Source organism: Mustela nivalis (genome assembly GCF_964662115.1).
Source record: "Mustela nivalis genome assembly, chromosome: 15".
Lineage (NCBI taxonomy): Eukaryota > Metazoa > Chordata > Mammalia > Carnivora > Mustelidae > Mustela > Mustela nivalis.
The window spans coordinates 19,500,878-19,522,958 of NC_139034.1; the positions used below are offsets into that span (position 1 = coordinate 19,500,878).

Here is a 22,081-nt window from a genome sequence, read left to right on the forward strand (position 1 = left end):
GATTATTTTGAACAGAAGGCAGTTGAGAATTAATAGAGAAAGAGTTCTCTGCTCTCTCCTTATCTGCCTAAATTCAGGGCATAAATTTCCCTTTGAGGGAGGTGCCTCCCTCTCTAGCCCTCCTCACTTCCTTTCCCCATTACAGGTAGAGAGGAACAACTCTTATCATTGAAGATGGGGAGTTGACATCAAGATGAGTTTGCATAGGGACGCCTGGGTGGCTCAGTTGGTTAAGCAGCTGCCTTTGGCTCAGGTCATGATCCCAGCTTCCTGGGATTGAGTCCCACATCGGGCTCCTTGCTTGGCAGGGAGTCTGCTTCTCCCTCTGCCTCTGCCTATGTTCGCTCTCTCTCCCTCTCTCTCTCTCTCTGACAAATAAATAAAAAATCTTTAAAACATAAAAAATAAAAAAGATGAGTTTGCATAAACAGACCTCACTAAAATAATTTTTATCTTCCATTAGTTCCCCGAAATACTTCCTAGTTATTCCTCACAATCCATTGTCTCCTGAAGCCCGAATCTTCCTTCTGCTAAAAGGTATATAAACACCAGAATCTAACAACATTTTTTTTTTTTTTTTTTGAGTTACATTTCTTTGCTGTAACTCCTGGGCATGAAAAACTGTAAGATGTATGGTCCTTTCTTTTTTAATTTGCATGCCCCAGGTATAGAACTAAGAGGGTAGAAAAAATATTTTTCCTCCTCAATACTCATTTTAGCCATGAGAAAATCAAGGAACTCCCAATTTACCTAACTGCAAATCTCTTGTCCTTCCCAATAAGATATACTGGAGCTCCCTCTCTATCACACCTCCTGGCACAGGCAGGGAAAGGTTTCAGAGAATGGATGTCCTTGGAGTCACAGGAGACAAAGGGCTCGAAAGGCTGGCTGGGAGGGAAATAGGTGGAGAACAAGGCCCTTTCTGACTCTAGCAGGATTATTTTAAAGCAATTTGCCACATAATTTCTCCATAGCTAAAATCCTTGAGGACCAACAACTTAGCTGAGAAGGAGATAACTGGACCTATTAATTCTTTCTTTTTATTATCATCTTAATTGTGTCCTTTCTCTTCACTAGCACATTGGTGTGATATACACACAAAAAAGCCAGAAATATCACATCTTCTACTCTTAGATCAACTGAATATAAAGTAATATTGAATGAAGAAGTCATAATGAAATATGTTGAAATGATGTCCTGTCCTACTCATCTTCTCTTGCCAAAAAATGTATAAATAAATAATAAAATAAAATAAATTAAACTCTGAAGGAATTGATGACCAGTGACAGTCTCTACAGAGCGCTGTAAAAATCAATTAAACAGAAGCTGAAAAATGCCTCAGAGTGTAATTGATAATATGATGAGACAGGAAAAAAATTACAAATATGAAGTTAAATCCAAAAATTCTTACTTAGAGAAAATGCAGAGGCTTCTCATATCCCACAGGACCAATCTGGAAAACTATTAGTGTTTGGAGAGGCGAGAACCAGAGAATAATTATTGTTGTTTGTTTATTCTTGACAGTTTTAAAGGACAATTTCTCTTGGGGGAAAATTTCTGTTCCCTACTTAGAAGTTCTTTCTAAACCCAAGAATGTTCCAGGAAAGTTTTTTGGCTCTTTCTTGAACTTTGGAAATGGATTTTGCATAAACTTGCATAATCTGTTTACCAAATTGTTTCAGTAGATTATCATTCCCCAAATTCAGAGGTTTAAAAATATCACTGGATATGAAACACCATCAGAAAAGGGGAAAAAAAATCAATGTTACAAAAATTATGTGCCAGACCCATGAATGAAAGGCCAGGATTTTGTCCATGGTGGTCTCTGAATTGGACAGCTGCCATTTTCAGTATTGAAACCTACTCATTGTTGATGTGATTTTTCATAAAATGTTAAAATGGTCCAAATACTTTCTTGAAATATAGCCCAGTCAATTTAGGCACTTAGATCTAGTTAAGCACTGGTTGCTAGGTTTTCCTAGGGTATTATCCACTAAGCCACACACACTGCTAAGAAAACCTTAATTCCTATGACACTTTTTAAAGTTGGTCAAAAGAATTTATTTTTTGCATAAGACCACAGTTGTCTGCTGTTTCACTTTCACTATTAAGGTTTAATGATCTTTGATGATTTCTATCATGAGAATTAAAATATTAATGTATTTGGTACTAACACTATACAGTATTTCAATTCTTAAAGAACTTTTCTGAATCATAAGGTTATTTCAGGGAAGATAACTCAGGAAAATCAGATACCTGAGATGTATTGCTCTAAAATTAAGGTAAAATTATTGTACCCCATTAAAATTTGTAATCTCTTGTTAATGAAGTTTAAAAAGACAGCACATTTATCCCAGGGAAGCCAGGGGAAAGGAAGTAGTAATTATCAGAATATATGCACCAAATCATTATTCTACCTCATTCCTTATGCATTTAAACTGTCTCTCTCTACCACACAAGTCTTTTGTAATAAAAGCAGTAGATTTTGATAGCCTACTTAATGTAAATTTAGATGCAACCCACAGCTTGTTTTAAAAGAAGAAAAATCTTAAATTTTATTACCAGAGTTGCCAGATTAATTAATGGCAGGAGGGTTAAAATTCCAGATACATGTTGGTCTTGTTAACACGTAATTGATTCCAACTCCTCAAAGACAGTTCCACCTTTTTATGCCAGACATCTAGGATGTAAAATAAGGTAAGGTTCATGAGAAATACAGCATAGCAAGATGTGTCTATTCAGGCTTTGTTCATTGAAACCTTTCAAAAGTTATTTTTAATCATAATAAGAACAACAGATACTTGAGTGCCTATGTGCCAAGCACTCTATAAGCACTCTCTTCTGTAAACCTGACAGCGATTCTATGTGATATGAATGAACATCTTCCTTATTATACAAATAAAAATCTTGTGACCCAAAAAAGTTAAGTAACTTGTTCAGTGTAAGTCAGCTGGTAAATGGCATACCTTGGATTTGAATCGATACAGATGACACTCAAGTCTGTGATTTATCACTGAACAAGGCAGTAGTCATCAAATCATCTGATACATTTCTTCTGCAAAGTCAGAAAACTTTTTAAATTGGACAAGATATTTCACTAGCATTTTTCTTTCATTACTCTCTAGGAATGATGAACCTGCCAGCCAAACGAGGCAAAAGCTTATCAGCTGCTCCACTTTGAGGAGAATGAGGCTCTCAAAATACATCTATATATTTAAAGTCTTGTATCATTTCCTTATCATGCCCATAGCAGTTTTATTTGATCTGTATGAGAAAACATGTCCCATCTCTCCCCTCTGGCTGGAGGGCCAATCCATAGTGTCCTACCACAGTTAGATCCCTATCTGGAAAAGCACAAAGACCGAAAGACATTTCAAAGACCCCTTCTCTGAAGCCTTCCTTAGTTCTCCCAAACAAAATGAGGCAGTTCCACCCCTGTGCTTTCTTATCACTCAGTTCTTACCCCCATCAGAGTACAAACCACAGCGCATTCTGAATGATCTGCGGGTGAATCATCTTTGACGCTAGACCACACTCCAGGTCTGTCTCTCAGGTTTCAGTGAATCTGTTGGTGAACACATAAAATCTATTTTTCAGTCTTCTGTTTTCCTAAAGCATATTGCAATCACGGATTATTATTGCAATTTTCTCCTCAAGAGCCTGTCCAAATTATTATTCTAAGAAACAAACAAACAGAAACAGTGCTCTTAGCTTTGTACATGGGAAAACCAAAGATTAGCCCCAAGCAATTGATCACAAAGTCACAAATTGTCCGAAGCCTCCTTCAGAAAAGATTCCTGAATAATAGAGAATTCACAAGACTGCATGGTGTTCCATTTCATACTATTCTGTACCATAAATGTTCCAAGGAACCCTAATGACTGTGAAAATGCAAAATTAGTACTTAGTCTTTTGGAAACTAATTTTGTGAATAATTTTATTTTAATAGCCTAAAACTATGGTTATGAATGAGGCACCACTTTAGAAATTAATAGTTTGGTTGCTGAAACAAAAAAGTGATTATCTCTATATCATTAATTAAATTGCATGGTACCACTATATCACTTTCAGACAGATTAAACAATGAATACCTTGAAAACTGTAAATTATATACATCCTGTAGACCCTAAAATAAAAAGGAAATTAAAGACTACTTGGCAAAAGCAAACTCAGTTTCCCGTTAAGGAAAAACATAAAGAATTTTTAAAAGATGAAAGATTCTCATTTGTGCTTCCTCATAATTTCTACAAATAATTCAGTCTTGTTGAAATGCACCGTTCCTACTTACATTAATAGAACATTTTCGTGTGTGTGTGTATTTTTGTTTTTTGTAGCATCAACGCAACCAGAGCTTTAAGCTTTGTTATATTAAAAACAAATTATTTGAGATTTTAGCCAGCTCCTATTCTGTCTGGAGCCATGAAATAAAAAGTAGAGCCAGACAAGATGTAGATACTCCAGACATGGAAGGCTCACTGTAGTACACTATAGTCAGAAAATTCCAGAAATTTGAACCTAATCTAATGATGTTCTCAGAGAAATCCTCAAGATGCAAGATGCCTATTTCCTACCTACGCAATTTCCAAGGTGCGAAATCCCAAACTGGATGAACACTCAGCTCCCACAGATGCTACCAGGAAATTGTTTCAGTAGGGAGTTTCTTTTTGCCCCTGTAATGATGTCTCTGGTGGGTTTATATCTTCATGTGTAGACACGTGCACAGTACAGGTTTAAGTGCTTAAGTATTGTTCACAGGTAAGGGAAGAAGGAAAAATATGCAAGCAATTGTATGAATGTAATATCAGTGTATGGTCAGTAGCTGAACCAAATGGACAACAGGGGACAAGCAGAAGAGGGGGAAGCAGACTAAAGTGACTGAGTGGTTTACTAATGACCTGCATTCTGTCTTTTGGAATGCACGAGTCATTATTTCTTTGGAATGCATGACTCAAAGAAATCCTTTTTTTCAACACCAGAAGCAATAATATTTGCAATAGGCAGAACACATGACCCCCTAAAGATTTCCATGCCCTAATCCCCAGAACCTGTAAGTGTCATCTGACATAGCAAAACGGACTCTGCAGATATACTTGTGTAAGAGAATGAGGAAGGGGGATTACCTTGGATTATCTGGGTGAGACGAATGTAATCACAAGTTAAGCAGCAAGGGTAGGATAGAGAAGGAGATGTGATGACGGAAGCGCAGGTCGAATGGATGAGGCCGTGAGCCAAGGAATGTAGGCTGCCTTGTAAATCTAAGAAAGGTGAAGAACGGAACAAGCCTCTTCCAGTACCTTTAGGTTAGTTCTGCAAGTCCTATGTTTGAATTCTGGCCTCCAGAACAATCAGAGAATAAATTTCTCTTGTTTTAAGGCATTAAGTTTGTGCCAATTTGTGACAGTGGCCATTGAAAATGGATATAGGGTCTTTGCTGATTTTTTTTATTGTGGTTTCCATTGCTCTCTTTAAGACAAACATGCATTTTCTTCCTATATAGAATGTTCTTTGTTAGTGCCCTATTTTGTACCATAATGTAGAAAACATTTGTAAATTAGTTTCATAATATGCTCTTATACCTCAGAGTTTCCTTCAACTTAAAAGGTAAGTATTAAAAAGTCCTGAAGAGTCTTTCAGGAAGTGCTATATGCAGATCAGGAGCCCTGATCACAAAGTCTGCACCAGACAATTAATGTTAATATTCCCTATCCATGGGCTCTTCCAGCAATGTGTCAGGGATTTTTCTTAGCATTATCGTCATTGGTGATAGTCCCCATGGAGAAATGGGACAAAAGAAAAGGTAAATAAATGATCTGAAAGGTCAAGCAGAATTCTGGTACCTATCTGGAGCATAGTGACATTTTTTTTTTCCTGCCCCCTTCTCCAAAAAGAGGTCTCTCCACTGGGATTTCTAACTCTAGGGGAAAAGAATGGATCCTGTTACAGGTTGAAAGGGTACTTCCTGACAGTCAGTAATAGTGCCTGTGTTTCAGAAGTCAGAACAAAAGGGCCAAAGAACATGCTGGATTGTCTGTGCAGCATATGGTTTCAGATGGAGAAGAAACTCTGTGTAGTTTATCACCAATTATATTCCTTGAGGTGGCTGAGTCTATTACAGGGAACTCGCAGTTACTTGAACAGCTGAAAATTATCTGTTATAGGTCCTTTGATGTGTCATGTACTCTGTTTATATTGGAGATACAGACATGATTAGGACACAGCCCTCCACAGACCAAGATAAGGAGAGTTACCATGTCCTAAGTTGGAATCTTGGCTCCATCTCAGAGTAGGTGTGAGAATTTGAGCAAGTTCCAGTGTTTCCTTCTGATTAAAATATTAAAATCCCCATCATCTGATTAGGGTAGTTGGATGTTGCTTCCATTGAGTAGCTTAGAATTCAGTGGGGAGATAGACAGACACACAGATGCCTAAACGCTGCTAGAGAGGTATATGCGTGTACATGGAAGTACAGAGGACTTAGCTGGAGGAGGCCTTGAAAAAAAAAATTGTAGGACATGGTGGAAGGGTTTGCACTCAAGACAGAACACTGATGTATCCGATTTAGGGACTAAGGCTCCTCTAGGCCCATTTTAGCCAGACCAGTCCTAATAGAGCATCCCATCTATTCAGCCTAAAGGGACAGGCTGACCTTCCGTGGTGCTCTTTCTTGTTTGCAAGTAAATTAGAGCTAGTAAAATAACATACACTTATTCATTTATTCATTTATTCACTCAGCTATTATTTGTACAGAGAAGTAACAAGCTTCAGCCAAGCTGAGGATTTTACCGAAATGCTAACGCTAAGGCAGGAGTACAGCTGCCCCTTATTCCAGGCTTTGATTGAGCCCAATTGAATTGATTAGCATAGATTCCTTTCTCCTTCCTCCACATAAACCTGCTAGTGTAGATTCAATGTTAATCAAAATATACCTCAAACAATGAAATCGGACCAACTTAAATTAAGTGGAGAAGCTATGAAATAATTCCTGTAATTATAATAACATTGCAATCTATTCAAGAAATTTAAATTACATTGGGATTCCCTAACTGGATGTCCTTTGTTGGCCATTTTATTAGATGGCATAATTCAATCTGTATTAGTAGACCTCCATATATCAAATGAGAAGCTGACCGGCAGATCAGTTTATTTTATATTCATGGAGCAGCATTCCTTACTAAATTGTCCTGGTCTTTTGTACAATTTGAGTGATATTCAGGGCGTATGACTTATTGGAATAGAGTAATTGTTTTAAGGTCTTTTAGAATCCTTAAATCCTTATATTCAAGCAACAATTGCATTGAGGTCCGTTTCTCCACTCTACCTGATTGTACTTTTCTCACTGCATTACACTGCATCTCCCAAGAGCATTGCCCAGTACATACTCTGCAAGCAACTTCACATCTCAAAGTCTGTTTCTAGGTAACCCAACCTAGCTCATGATTGTCAGTCAAAATGGCCCCTGTGGGAAGCTTTACACAAATTTTAATCAATCTGTCCTTGCTCAGAACCTACTGAGAATTCCAACTGAAGATCTGTTTTTAGAACTAGAAGCGTATTTTGTAGGAGATCTACCCCAACATACCAAATCTTTACTATCTTATGCATATATTTTTTTGGAAACAGCCAAAAGTTATTCTAAGCTGAGTCTGAAAAATAAGTTTTGTGATTAAGCTAGAGTCTACTATTTAGGACACAAAATTAAGTGCAGCTAAAATGTCTTGGGGATAATTTGCCTAAATGGCAATCAAATTGGTTTGAAAACAATATCTAAAAAGATGTTAAAAAGTGTTTTTAGTAAGAAGAACATCAGTGAAACAGATACGTAGACTCCCAAGAGAATTACTTAGAATGAGTAATCTCATGTCCCTGTGTAGCTTCCACCATTCTTATTAAAAATGCCAGTTCCATCATTTTATAGTTATGAGGTTGCAGCCATAAAACACTAGTTTTTAGTCTATTATTCCCCCCTGTAATCATACTTTAAGAACTAAAGAGCTCCAAGGAAAAATGGGACTGACTTTAGGACCTGGCTTGGAGGTTCCGAAGAAATGAGGAAGTTTAAGGAGCATTTGGTATTTTTCCTAAGGCAGATTTTGAGCATATTTATAGGTTAATTGCAGGAATTGTGTTTTATCTGTCTATCTATCCCAAGCTACCTATCCCAATGCCTCATACATTGCAAACTGTTGTGCAAGTAACTCAAATATTCAATAACAAAAGAAATTCTAGAGACGAGGAAGCTTTCTGGGCCCCAGCTAGTAAAAAATATTGGAAATTATAAATAAAATATTATAAGCATAATAATTTATTATTATACTTGTGTAGCTTTTTTGTCTATGTAGCATCCCTTGTATTCTCTCACAACTTCATATTACCTTTAGTTATTAGCTGAACCCTAAAAATTTAAAGGAACCATCTGCTTGTTTGTACTATATGAGGGGCTAACTCCTCAAGTAAATCTTAGTAGTAGAAGAACCCAAGAAATAAAGACAGTAGAGGTTATTGCAAAGAGAAAAGAAAGGCTGAGTTCTCCCTAGGGTCTGGGAGTGGAAGAAGGGAAACAGAAGGAGACACCTCAGCCTGAAAACAGGCCCCAGGCTTCTCAAAGTAGAAAATTCTCATGGCTCACCAAACATGAAGCACTGATGTAGCTATCACTGATGGCATATGGTGAAGTGTCAAAAAGAATAGAGTCGACAATTTGTGCTGTGCAAAGCAGGAAGGCCAGAGGTCAATATACACGGGGAAAATCTTCAGGAGGCAAAATGAGAAAAAAGCTATGGTTGGAAAGGAAGCATCAGATCATTTAGGACCATAAAGGAAGTGTTGAGGGAGGAAGCATTCCCAGGAGGAAATGAAGGCTCAGAGACAGAAGGACCTTGGCATCCATGACTGCCCTATGGCCACCCTGTAGCCGCCCCACTGTAGTCAGATCCTAGTCACAAGTTGTTGTTAGAAGGTATGGGGGCCAGACCCAGGCCAGGCACTGGGAAAGATACAGATGTGCCGAGATGAGCATACCCTCCAGAGCTTCCATAGCAGGGCTGCGGAGAGAAAACCATGAATCTGAGAAAGCCTCCTGGAGGAAAACCTCAAGAGAAGCCTTGAGAGGTGGTCAGGATTTTGATAGGCTGCTCTGAGCAGAAAGAGCACCAGGGGCATCAAAAGTAAGCATGATTTGTGTTCTGCGGGACAGAAGAGACATACTGGATAGTATGAGAAAGCATGACCAAATACATAAATACCGGGGCCAAACTGAGACAATCAACAAGCCCAGATGCACCCAGGACACTCTCTGGTGGTGGTTGTCACTTTTCTTGCAGAACAACCTGTTGGCTGCCAGTTGCTTTTTCTCACAGAGCAAAGCACCGACAGATATGCAAGGCTAGACCCTTCAAACCAGTCTATGATAAGGTGGCTGCCAAATTAGACTTTTCACGGACCTTTATCCTCATTATTAAAATACATGCCCTAAGGGGCTCCCAGCTCAACCGATAGCTGGCTTCTCCTTCTCCCTCTGCCTGCCACTCTGGTATTTGTGCTTTCTCTCTGTCAAGTAAAATAAATAAAATCTTTAATAAAATAAAATAATACACGCATACATACATAAATACAATACAATACAATATGTGCCCAAAATTGGAGACCTAACGTGCAAATGTTTGAAACACATATATGAAGCAGCACGTTGTGTTAACTGCACCTGCGCACCCAATTCCCGGTATGTCCCCACCCCTACGTGCTTAAACGTGGCTCCTTTCCCACCTGGGTTCCTTTAAAACTTTCTCTGATGCTGTTCAGGGAGTCGGTCTGATACCTTTGTCGTCACTGTGTATCCCTTCAGCTGCAGCTGTTGTCCCAGTAAAACCTTGCTGTGTCTGTCCTGCCTCATTTCTACCGTTGCAGGGTCCAAGGACCCGAGTCTGGAAACAAAATGACAGGCCTTCAAGAGAATAAGAGGACTTGGATTTGAGGTCGAGGATGAGGAAGCTTGTCATGGAGGGGCTGCAGTCGGGAGACACTAAAGACAGAGCCAGCCACCTGCAAGCAGCTACGATTGCCCAAATCAAAACGTTGAAGGCCTAGGCTAGGCAGCGGAAATGGGAACAGGAAAAGGGAGATTCTAACAAAACGTTTCAGAAAGTCCAACGGGATAATAAATTAACTAAGGGGGTGGAAATAGAGATGAATCCAAAATGATGCTGCTCACGGAAACTGGATTATTAGGAAGGGAACTCAATCTAGGATGTATATACATCCTAGATTGAGTTCCCTTCCTAATGTATTTTAAACCAAACTTATATATATATAAGCTTAACCCACTTATATATATAAGTTTGGTTTAAAATACATTAAATCTGGGCACCTGAGTGGCCCGATTTAATGTATTTATCATTAATAAATGATAAATGCTCAGTGGGTTAAGCCTCTGCCTTCAGCTCAGGTCATGGTCCCAGGGTCCTGGGATCGAGCCCCACATTGGGCTCTCTGCTCAGCGGGAAGCTTGCTTCTCCGTCTCTCTCTCTCTCTCTCTGCCTGCCTCTCTGCCTACTTGTGATCTCTCTCTCTCCATCAAATAAATAAAGAAAATTAAAAATAAATAAATAAATAAATTTTAAAAATACATTAAATCTGGCAAGGGCATGGTCTGTGGAGTGGAAGGTCTTACCTGCTTATTTCAATCAGAGGCTCAGCTGCCTCAGAACCTCATGGAGATCTGTCTCCAGCACCTTTCTCACTGAAACTCAACTACTCTGATCTGCCATTCAGCAGCTCTGGCGAACTCCCCAGGCTTGTACAGCAAGCCAGGAAGGGAGCTGGCAAGATAGACTCTCCCTTAGTGATGAGGCAGAATTTTGTCAAAGTTTATGCATTCTTTTTTTTTTTTTTCTTGTTCAGATCATATGTAGTAAATAATCTGGAAATACTGTTAGGTTCATTACAGCACATTTACTGTGAATTGTTAGGTTCATTACAGTGCATATACTATGTTCTAAGTATTGTTAATTGTTAGGTTCACTACAGCACATCTACTATGTTCCAAGTATTGACCTAGACTCCTTTCCTATCAAATCTCACCTAATCACTAATCCGATGTCAAAGATCTCATTAACCCAATTGTTTGTTCACCAATCTGTGACAAAAAAATAAAACAACCTTAAGTTCAGGGAAGTTGAATTCCAAATTCATGAAACTATTGAAAGTAGAGCAAGAATTCTGGGGCACCTGGGTGGCTCGGTGGGTTAAGCTTCTGCCTTCAGCTCAGGTCATGATCTCAGGGTCCTGGGATCGAGTCCCGCATCGGGCTCTCTGCTCAGCGGGGAGCCTGCTTCCTCCTCTCTCTCTGCCTGCCTCTCTGCCTACTTGTGATCTCTGTCAGATAAATAAATAAAATATTAAAAAAAAAAAAAGAATTCTAACCTAGCTCTTTTTGAATCCAAAACCTATGCTCTTTCACTCAGATACACACACAGAGAGTGCTGGTTAAAATACAGTTAAGAATAATTGCATATGGCGTAGTTCAAAATATAGTCTGGGAACACAGATGAGAGTGAAGCAATTGATTGGTCAGAAGTTCTATAAACTCACTTATGAGAACTACCAAAACTAGAATGGCTGCCATCTAATTTTAAGGATTCATTGACACCTAAATTTTTAGATTTAGAACATCTGTATTTATCACTATTTATCATTAACCATTTTAACAACATTAATGTGTGTTTCAAAAGATAATTTAGGAATTAGCCCTCAGTACATCTTCATCAGTAAAATCAATATAGATAGCCCAATACAGATGGGCAAAGGACATTTTTTAAAGGAAAAATACAAATGACCAAAAACTTAATGAATACATTTCTAACATCATTAATAGCAAAAAATTAAAATTAAGGGAGATACCATTTTTTATCTCCCAAATAGCCCAGAATTCTTTTTTAGAATCCAACTGATGAGAATGAGTGAAAATTATCACTCTCATATACTGTTGATTAAAGTACAAATTGATACCATCTTTCTAAAAGACAAGTTGCAAATCAAAATCATCAGAATGTACAAATCCTTTGACCCAGAAATTTCTTAAGTACAAGCACATTCATCACGATGTTACTTAAAGCAGCAAAAAATTTTAAACAGCCTAATATCCAGCAATAATTAATGATCAAACAAAGTTGGAGGTAGCATATAAGAGAATGCACTGCAGTTATTAAAAATCACATTATGTAAGAATATAAAATGACCTGGAAAAATGATTATAGCTCATCATTTAATAAAGAAAAGCATGTCTCAAAATAATGTTACATTATAATTCAATTTTGTTGATCTGAGCTGGAGCTTCTTCCTAGATCTTAAGAAAGTTTTGTTTTTCATTTTTTAGTAATGAGATAATATTTCATTCCTTGTGCTTTTCTGTGACTTCAAATTTTTCTATAATAAATATATATGGTATTTATGGTATTTAATTCTCAGATAAAGTAATTTAAAAATCTGATTTTGTTAAATTATCTATTCTAGATTAACAGGGAAGCCAGGCACCAATTCCTCCCCTCTGGCAGGACATTTGCTCCCTCTCTCCTCAAACTCTCTCTACTCTCTTCCTTTGCATTCCACTCCTCTCCTTCTGAGAAGTGCCCAGCTTGTTTTAGCCATTGTCCTGATCCCAAATCTTTCCATAAGAATGCCATGCCTTGAGTCAGATTTTCTTCTTCTCTATCCTTCTTAACCCATTCATTCATTTGTGAATTTGGCAAACAGTTATTGAATATTTACTCTGTGCTGGACAATATGCTAGATGCCCATGACACAAAGTGAAATAGGACATTTTCTATTAGAGTCAGATGTAAATACATCATATACACTAGGACTGGAGTTTAATGGGCACACAAAGGAGGAAGTTCAAAATCAGATTCAAGAGGTAAAGAAAATCAGGGAGGTATGCTCAGAGGCAGTGATACTCGTCCTGAGGTGGGCGAGTGGGGGGGGGGGAAGATAGGAGCTAATTAGATCAATGACTTGGGAAGATACTCAAGGCAGAGGGAATGTCTGTATAAGGTGCATAGGTAAGAAAAAGCATATTTTCTGGAACTTCAAGAATCTCCATTTTGCTGGACTACAGTGTGCAAGGGCAAGTGTCAGGAAATAAGGTCAAAGAAGATGCTCCAAATTGGGTTACATGGATTATCAGAAGTTAGCCTTGGGAAAAAAAGGATTCCTTGACCAAACAAGTTGAGGAAACACTGTATGGTTATAAACTGTAGCCACCTCTGGTAGACTGAGAGTGCACGTTAACATACTAAAAGGTGGGAAAACAGAACCCCTGTCTCTCTTTCCCCCAGTATGCCTAGAAATACACTTTGGAAACATTGCACAAAGAGAAGAGCCTAGGACACAAAGGCCTTGTGTATTAAACCAAGGGATTGGCTCTTTATGCTGAAACCTCTGTAGAAGAGTGGGAACCTCTCCAGCTTTCCAGCAAAGGAGTCCCACAAGCAGCGTTGTGATTCAGAACACACTGCTATGGCTGCAGGAAAGATATTGCAGTAGAGGGAGGGAGTAAAAGAAGGGCAGAAACCAGTTCTCAGAAAAGGGTTACAGTGATCAAGAAGAGAAGGAATATGGTCCTGAAACTAAGACTAAGCCAATGGTGATAATCAACAAAGAGATGGTGCTTTAGAGAGAATCTGGTCTACCGCAGAATAAAGGAATCTCTAACAGATGGGAAACATGGTGGAATCAGGATCAATGAGGAAAACGTCTAGGACATTTTCAGTTGTGTCTTGGTTTCTTCCTAGGGTCACTGGAGGACTTAAAATTAAGTTTGGAGCAGGGCACTAGAGGTGCAAAGTCAGTTAAGCATCCGACTCTTGGTTTCAGGTCAGGTCATGATCTCAGGGTTGTGAGATCAAGTCCTGCGTCAGGCTCTTCCCTCACCATGGAGTCTGCTTGAGATTCTGTCTCTCCCTCTCCCTCTGCCCCTCCCACTCATGCTCTCTCTCTCTCCAAAATAAATAAATCTTTAAGAAACAAGGTTTGGAGAAAAATGTAACAAATTAAGTCTTGGACACGTCTCACACGTTACAGGAAATATGAGTGGAGGATGGCAGAAAGATCTATGAACGATATGGTTTAGGGGACCATCAGAATATCAGTCATAGATGAAGCCATGAGCTTCGGTGGGAAACACTTACAAGGAGGAGAGGGCACTTTCAAAGACATAAGCCTGGAGAACACCAAAGCTTGGTCAACAATAATAAATCTATAAAGCGGGTAAGGAGAGACCAGCGAGGAAGCATGCAAACTTTCAGATGGATATGCCAGATGACCCAACAAAGGCGAGTTTTTAACTAGAAATTGTGATCACTAGGATCTAGTGTCAAAGAGAGCTAGTGAGATATGAACTGGGAGTGGTCTGCTGGCTTTCATGAATGTTGATGATCAGAGGCCTGTGTCAGAGCCTTCTCCTAGTGGGAGGGATTACAAGTCAGAGCAGGGTCAGAGTGAAATAAGATTACAGGGTCAGAGTGAAGTAAGAGACAGAGTGAGACGGGCTTGTCCTTCAAAGCACTGACCGAGAGGCTATTAAGGGTTTAATAAAATGTGGGTGTTTTGGCTCTCCCATGAAAGATAATTGAGTATATATCCTATGCTAAGAGTTTGGGGACACAGGACAGGGGTGTCAGAAGAAAAGGGAGTTTAAAGAAAAAAGAAGGGTGGTTGATGGGGGAGTTTCTGGGGAAGTGGAGGGCATGAATTCACAGTGTAGCCACTGGGGAGTAGGAGAGCCTCTGCTTCTTTGAATTCAGAAGGAGGGAGAGCTTATAGGTAACAGGGGAGGAATTAAAGAATATGCTCACCCCGTGACTTCCACTTATGCAAAGCAAAATTTTGCAAAGCAAGAAAGGGCTTGACTGAAGAAAGTTGGGTTTCAGAGAATAATAATCAGTTCATCACCCAGAATCACAACAAAAGGAAGAATCCAGCAATGCCAAATCCATTTTTAAGCTTCTGAGATTGCAATCAACTCAATATTTTAAAAGTTGACATTAGTTTTTAAACATAGGAGCACAGGTATCAAGGCAAAATTCCTCAGATGTATGTGCGATTTATGCCATTTATATGCTTTTTGGTACACATTTTTAAATAGGAACATTTTCTTAACTATATAGACTGAGAAATGTAAACGTCAGAACCTACTGAACTTTCCTTTCGCTTTTCCCTCCCCCAAATCTGGGATCATTTAAGGTTTAAGAAAACCACAAATAATGCAGAGATTCTACTTTTCATTTACTACTCTTGTTCATGGAACTTTCAAATTTCCATGTAATAGAGTGACGTGTTATCAATTATTAGAGTAATGATTCTTCATTTTCACCATTGATTTCCTTTTAAAGTCTCTCTCTAAGATAATTTAAAAATTAAGATATTGACTAGGTGGGTACAGGGAAGGATACATTCCATCTGACATTGCAGCAGAAATCTAAACAACCAGGTGGATTCTTACACCATGGCCTGAAGACAGAAAACAACAAGAACTCCACACCTGGAGTAAAAATGCTAAGAACTATTTTTGGTTCCCTGATTATAGTGAAATATCATTAAGTACATTTTTGCAAAGAGAAATAAAATGCACACAGAATAAAGGCAAACCAAGAAAGACGGGGCTTCTAAAATGGACTATAAACCACTCCCACCACTTCTTCGACCCCATCCTTAGATAAAGCAATGCTTCGGTCTAGGGACTACACGGTGTTGTCAACTCAATTGGAGAGGTTCAGACCCAGGAATCCAAGCAAGAGAGGGAAGACCTCAAGAGCAGTTGTTTTGAGAAGATCGGGAGCTTCAGAAGAGCAAGTTTCCGCAATTCAGATCCGCTCATACTCCCTACAAATTCAGATTTTGACATACTCTAAGAAACGCCATTGCAGCCCTACATATTTTTTAACTAATTTTTTTTAACCAACTATGTCCTCTTGTGGCCTATTATGATAGCTATATTTACTTAATTTATTGTTTACACATCCCTTAAGTTATTCAGAATCCATAAGGGAGTTCAAAAATTTACAAAAAACCTTTAGGACAAAAGTAATGCTATTTAATTCTTTAGGTTTGTAAATCTACATTTTCACTTACATTATTAAGGTTGTTTAAAAGAGGTTTATTTGTCATTATAAGTGCATGGGAGCCAGGTACCATATTTTCTCATTTAATTTTGATTAATGTCATTTGATTTGTACTAAAACTTTTTGGAAGACCCTCTTCTTCCAATATTAATGAGAAGCTTTTAAAATCAGGTTTGAAGTAGACAGAACAGTGAAAGTTCAGTCTGCCTGAAACACAGCCTCATGAGGAGTGTGGCCAGGATGCTGCTGTCACTGCTGTCGATCATGGTGCACCATCATCACAGGCATGGGTGCTGCTACCACAGAACCCTGCAACTTAACCCAGAGCCCCATAGGTCTCCCCACAGCAAGATTTTCAAGTCATTCCCACATATTTACATTATATGTTCTGGATTCAGTACCCTAGTGGGGACATTGGATGGACCAGGCATGATCACTTGTTCCCCCTTCTAGCAGCCAAGGAGCAGGAAAAGCTAATATCTGCCTCCCTTCAGCTTCTATGGGATTCCCTCTGGGTAGAAAAGCTAGATGGTGCTGGACAGCTAATCCTAACACATATCCACTATCAGGTACTGCTTTGTACCTGGTTAAGTGTGTCTAAAAACTGTTCTTGGGGATGACATAGAAATGTGGTTTTTGTTTTGTTTTGTTTTTGTTTGTTTGTTTGGTTGGGTTTTTTTTACATTTAAAAATTGGGTAGGTGGGCGCCTGGGTGGCTCACTGGGTTAAGCCTCTGCCTTCGGCTCAGGTCATGATCTCAGGGTGGTGGGATCGAGTCTCGCATCCGGCTCTCTGCTTGGCAGAGAGCCTGCTTCCCCACCCCCACCCTCTCTCTGCCTGCCTCTCTGCCTACTTGTGATCTCCCTCTGTCAAATAAATAAATAAAATCTTTAAAAATTGGGTAAGGATATGGTGCCTGGATGGCTCAGATGGCTAAGTGTCCAACTCTTGATCTCAGCTTGGGTTTTAATCTCAGGGTTGTTGTGAGTTCAAGCCCTGTATTGGGTTCCATGCTGGGCAATGGAGCCTACTTAAAAAATGAAATAAAAATTAAAATGGGTAGGGATTTTGTTCTAGAAAATATGTGAGAAATAATGCTAGTTCTCTTTGCTTTTTAATGCCTCAAATGTATTTCCAAATAACATTGCAAAGACATGTTGATTGTATGGAAACCTTTTGGAAAAGAAAAAAAAAAATGCCAATTTCCACGTTCTGAGTAATCTTTATAATTTGCACATTAAGGAGAAAATAAAAGCATAGTAGCTATTAGAATAAAAGCTTTCATGAGCTAATATATAATAAATTAGCCCCTGTGGAGCCTAAAGAGAGAGGATGGAGTAGCTGAGACACTCCCCGTTCTACTCTTATGTCTTGGAAGCTTTAAGGCCTAAGGCAGACTTCCACAGAAAGGACACTCAGAAGTACTCAACCTGACCTGCCCCATTAGAGGATAAAGGAGGAACGATGTTCTCACATTCAGTGGGAGAGACGTTCTGTCTCCTCTATGGTCCCTGCATCTGTCAGTTCATTTTCTCATTCACTCACTCAGTGACACACACTAAATGTGATCTCCATGGATGAGCAAGGTAGACCGAATGCTTCTTTTCCCTCTAGCTGGTTTCCTTTTGGAGATGCCTGGCCTCCTCCTCCAGATACTGATGTGTATTTCTTTGGCCATGCTTCCGGTGTGCTCTTAGGCAGTGAGTACAGATGAAGCAGAAGGTCTGTACATCGATAGATTTGGATCAGGAGAACGGTCAGTTCAGTCTTGAAGAATAGTGTCACTTGACATAATCTTTAAAAGCTCTTTTCTCACCTCATCGGGGGGTAAACTTACACATCAGATCAGGGAGACAGAAACCACTTTTGCAATTCAAGTTGTTTATATGAACCATCCTTTTACCCCTGGCAGTGTGCGTGGGTTAAGAGAATAAGTAGTCCAGTCAGGTCGGAACATTCAGTCCCATCTCTCATAATTAAGTTCCCCCTTCTGCAGTCTCCGTATGCTGATGGCCCTGGATTACGGTAACAAGTTGAGCATGTGTTGAGGGTGGTGTGAGGCATCAGTAGTTCCTTTCTTCTTTAGAATCTTTATTAAAGAATTATCATATTTGACTGATTCTTCATAAATGTCCTCAGGGGCTTTGTCCTCTGCTAGACACTAATCAAAACACATTAGTCATCAAACCACAGAACTCACATTCAAAAGTAGTCTGCACCAATATAGACTGGCTACAAAAAAGGTTGGCAACATATACAAACTAGAAAGAACTGATCTATAAATACAGCTGCTCAGTAATGGGAAAGAACTGACCTATCAGGCAAAACTAAGGTAACTAACCAGTAATCACGATGATAATGACAACTGATAATGTCTACTCAGTGCCTCCTACATCCTCACATTACTCTAAGCTCCTGTGTCATATAATTCCATCCTCACTGCTACCCTATCAAGTATGAAATCTAAGTATTCAGCGCCCTGTCTTCCATTTGTTGGGGCTGGAAGGCTGGACCACGTTGAGTCTCCATCTGACCACAGAACTAGTGGAGAAAGTGGTATTTTATTTTTATTTTTCTTAAGATTTTATTTATTTATTTGACAGACAGAGATCACACGTAGGCAGAGAAGCAGGCAGAGAGAGAGGAAGAGAAGCATGCTCCCTGCTGAGCAGAGAGCCCGATGCAGGGCTCTATCCCAGGACCCTGGGATCATGACCTGAGCCGAAGGCAGAGGCTTTAAACCACTGAGCCACCCAAGCACCCCAGAAAGTGGTATTTTAGCCAATGTTGATGGGCTTAGGGGCTGCTGTGTCAGTCCCCAAGATGGAGAAGGTAGGTAAGCCAGAAAATGTGACTCCTGAGATACCATGACTGAAAAGAAAGAGAGGCACTGTGACATTAGAAAAACTAGGCAAGGGGCACTTGGGTGGCTCAGTGGGTTAAGCCGTTGCCTTCAGCTCAGGTCATGGTCTCAGGGTCCTGGGATCGAGCCCCACATCAGGCTCTTTGCTCAGCAGGGAGCTTGCTTCCCCCTCTCTCTCTGCCTGCTTCTCTGCCTACCTGTGATCTTCCTCTGTCAAATAAATAAAATCTTTTTTTAAAAAAAAAAAAAAAGAAAAACTAGGCAAGATAGTGTTCCCAAATCCCAAGAAAGGGGCTCAACGGTGCCTTGAGGGAAAGGTAGAAGAGAAAGACCCATGGAGAAAATGATAGCGATTCAGCATCTGGACTGAAGCAGCAAAGAGACCAACAAGACCGGTGAAGAGAGATCTGTGGTTGGTGTGTTTGCTGGGGAGGCTTGATGCTGCACGTGAGGAGTTGGAGTTTTGTAGGCCAGGTGGGGGGGATCAGAGCCTAAGTATGGATGGAACTGATCAGATGGGAAAAGAATAGACACAGGGATGTGCTGGGATCAGCAGGCTAGTGTGACGGATTAGATGTGGGCAAAACTGGGAAAAGGGACTTTGGTGTCCACAGGAATATGCCCACAGAGCTGTCCTTTCTCTGTCCATGACTCTTGCTAATCTGGACCTGAGCCAACAGCAACCACCTGAATTTTCAACATGTCCTAGCACCTTCTTCCATGTGTTCTGATCCTTTCATTGCTGGCATGTCTCAGCTGTCAGATACATCAGCTGCTGTCATTACTGTCATTCCCTGCCCAGTGTTACTTACATCAAGCCCCGACATTCAAGGGTCATTCAGCCAGATTCTCCCCTCCATGGAAGAGAAGAAGGCCAAGAGTGGTTCATATGGCTACAGAGTTCACTGTGAGAGAAATTTGCAGCCCAAGGGGCCACATGTATCTTGGCAGTGTCTAGATAATCAAAAGGACCATCTGGGAAGGACCAGAGAACTGAGAGGCCAAAAGGCTTGTGGTGGGCTGATTAACTATCCCCAAAGACATCCATGTCCAGATTTCTGGAATTTGTGATTATCTTATATGGCAAAAAGAACCTTGCAAGTGTGATAAAATTAAGTATCTGGAGATGGAGAACTTGTCCTGATCTTCCCTAAATGTAATGATAGGTGTCCTTGTAAGAGAAAGAGAGAGAGATTTGAGTGCAGAAAAGAAGGCAAAGTGACAGACCAGAGATTGGATTGATGTAGCCAGAAGTCAGGGAAGGCTGGCAGCCACAAGAAGCTGGAAGAGGCCAGGACCCGATTCTTCCTTGGAGCCCCTGGAAGTTAACCAGCCCTGCTGGCACCTGGGCATGAGAACCCTAAGATCATTCTGGGCCTCTATCAACTGCCACCTTAAGAAAATAAATATCTGTTTGTCTAGTAATTTGTTACTGCTGCCATAAGAAACTAGTATTGGGCTCTTCCCTCAACTGGTGAGAAGAGAGAAGCCCAATTATTCAAGAAAAAAATATCCCTCTGCTGGGCCAGCTTTCTAATATTGGAAAATAGCTTTCATATTTTCCTCCCAAACCCAAAGGAATACACGTATACATCTATTTCCAACAGGACGTTTTTAATCCCACATGCTTTCCTTTGGTCCGTACCGACTCTCCCACCCCAAGTACTCAACCAGCTCACGTTGCTTTCCTGCATACACTGCCTGGTCTTCCACTACAACCCCAAGTCTGCTCAGGCAGGAATGCCCACTGGAACTGCCCTATCCTTTGTTCTCCATCTCTCTCTCTCCCTCTCGCTCTCTATCTATTTTAGAGATGGGGAAGGAGCAGAAGGAGAAGGAGAGAGAATCTTGTTTTTCATTAATTTTTTAAAAGACTTTATTTTTTTATTTGAGAGAGAGAGAGAGAGAGAGAGAGCCAGCGCACACAGCTGGGGGAGGGGCAGAGGGAGAGGGAGAAGCAGACTCCCCACTGAGCCGGAGGCAAATGTGGGGCTCCATCCCAGGATTCCAGGACCATGACCTGAGCCTAAGACAGATGTTTAACTGACTGAGCCACCCAGGCGCCTCTGTTCATTTTTAAAATGCCTATCTATCCTTTAAGACAGCAGAAAGTTCCTTTCCAATCTGTCATATCTACAAAATAAGTTCCTCTCTCCTTTGCCTTCCCAGGCTTAAGAACATTGAGCACTAATCCTATTTTATTTTTAATTGACTTACCAGAAGATGAGCTCTTGGATGATGGAGACTTTGTATCCTCCTTCCCAGCAACACACTGGCTATATGTTGGGTGTTGAAGGGGGTGGGGGTTGTTGTAATTGACACATAATTGAATGAAGACCTGAGCCTGTCTGCTCTTCCCTAGGCCCTCATTCCAAGCTCTGCTTTTATCTCTTATTCTCCCCCACTTTAAAAATTCATATTCATATGCCCTATGGGCAGCTTTAAGTTAAATGGAAAACTATTTCTTTAAATTTAGTTATAAAATTCATACCACAAGAAAAATGAGTAACTTCAGTGGACAGCATGTTAGGATAAACCAAAGCAGTGGACATTTCTGTCCTTTTGAAAACCTCCTCTAAGACTGAGTTTAGTTTCAGATGAAATTTGACCCTTCTGGTCAGGACAATCCCAAACCACTGCCTCTTTCTATTCTTAGTAGTTCTATTTAGTAGGATAACTAGACCGAGGCATAAATAAATAGGTAAGTAACTCCACAGCTTTCCATACTGTGCATTAGATCTGCGCCCTGTATCTAGTACATGGAATCAGATTGAGGGATTTATGCCGTTTATGGGTAGATGCATTTGTGAATCCAGATTAAACAGTGAAGGAAGCATGGGTTTAATTTATTGTCCTGTCATTTATGCATCGCATGACCTTAGGTAAATTCTTCAGAGTGAGGTTCAGCTTCTACCACTGTAAAATGGGGTTAAATAGCTACATTTTTCATCTATTATAAGAAGGATCAAAGAATGCAAATAGGAGTTTTCACTAACTGATAACTATTATTAATATTTCCTCCTAAATGTCCACTATATTCAGAATTATGTGTCTATAACAACAATACCTTATGCATGTCCTCAAAGTAAATGTGTTACTTGTGAAA

General features: G+C 39.9%; 1 long non-coding RNA gene across 1 annotated transcript; it reads right to left on the bottom strand.

Moving 5' to 3' along the window:
* Positions 1 to 2,526: 2,526 nt before the first annotated feature.
* LOC309848600 lies at positions 2,527 to 3,055 on the bottom strand. The gene is made up of 2 exons (XR_014303161.1): positions 2,967 to 3,055; positions 2,527 to 2,680 (listed from the first exon to the last, which is right to left on the bottom strand). It is a non-coding gene; the product is annotated as an uncharacterized lncRNA (long non-coding RNA).
* Between the last annotated feature and the right edge of the window lie 19,026 nt (positions 3,056 to 22,081).